At 70.5% G+C, this 1,011-nt stretch overlaps 1 long non-coding RNA gene across 1 annotated transcript in view; it reads right to left on the bottom strand.

Moving 5' to 3' along the window:
* The window catches only part of LOC108449025, a 1,254-nt gene extending 606 nt beyond the window's left edge, over positions 1–648 (bottom strand). The window contains exons 1-2 of the long non-coding RNA XR_001865121.1: positions 530–648; positions 130–270 (exon numbers count right to left, since the gene is read on the bottom strand). This is a non-coding gene — a long non-coding RNA (uncharacterized LOC108449025). The remainder of the gene's footprint in view (positions 1–129; positions 271–529) is intronic.
* Between the last annotated feature and the right edge of the window lie 363 nt (positions 649–1,011).

Genomic DNA, 1,011 nt, shown 5'->3' with positions numbered 1-1,011 from the left:
GTTCCCTTCCCTGGACTCGTTCCAGCCCCTCCATGTCCTTCTCATCCTGAGGGGCCCAAAGCATGGGATGAACACGGGAATCGCCGTCCCTGCCCACCCCACATCCTCCTCCTCCTCCTGGTCACCCACCTGCGCTCAGGGACATCTCGGCCAGTTTGAGGGGCAGGTGCGCGGGGCTGAACCCCGCGGGGTTCGGGCAGTGCATTGCGCCGGCCCGTCCTGCCCGAGGATGCGAAGTCCAGCACGGGTTCCACCTCGGTCATGCTAACCCTGGGGAGAGATGTCCCCTCTGTCAGCCCCGGGGCACAGGGAGCGGACGGGACCCGGCTCTGCTCTGCTGGGTGCTCTGGTGCCCTCTGCTCCCCCCCGCACCCCCTCTGCTCCCTCGGGGGCAAAGGCGAGGCCACCCTGCTCACTCGCCACCCCCACCCTGGCACCTTTGGGTGCTCTGATCTCCGCCGGTCACTGCAGCGTGGAGGAAGGGGGTCCCTGGGGGTCCCACCAGCACCCCCACCCCGGGCAGCCTTACCGGGCACCCTCCAGCCTGGCCTGGCACCGCGTCTGCCCCGTGCCCGGGTGAGCACCACGGGGGACAGGGATCAGTCCCGGCTGGGTCCCCTCTGGCTCCGACCTGAGGGAAGCAGAGCAGGGGGTCACCAGTGGGGCAGAGGGCAAGGAGGGGAAAATCCCTGGGGGTCCCACCAGCACCCCCACCCCGGGCAGCCTTACCGGGCACCCTCCAGCCTGGCCTGGCACCGCGTCTGCCCCGTGCCCGGGTGAGCACCACGGGGGACAGGGATCAGTCCCGGCTGGGTCCCCTCTGGCTCCGACCTGAGGGAAGCAGAGCAGGGGGTCACCAGTGGGGCAGAGGGCAAGGAGGGGAAAAGGGAGCAGGGAGCGAGGCTGGGAGCAGGGGGACACAGCTGTGTCCCCATGGGAGCACCCACAGCACCCCCACCCTGGGGGCTGCTCTTAGCCGGGCTGGGCCCGGAGGGGGGGCCGCGGTGTGTG

This window comes from Corvus brachyrhynchos, unplaced genomic scaffold, assembly GCF_000691975.1.
Source record: "Corvus brachyrhynchos isolate BGI_N302 unplaced genomic scaffold, ASM69197v1 scaffold580, whole genome shotgun sequence".
NCBI classification, from domain to species: Eukaryota; Metazoa; Chordata; class Aves; order Passeriformes; family Corvidae; genus Corvus; species Corvus brachyrhynchos.
The sequence above is the reverse complement of the archived record's forward strand: the minus strand, read 5'-3'. Positions and strand labels throughout refer to the sequence as shown.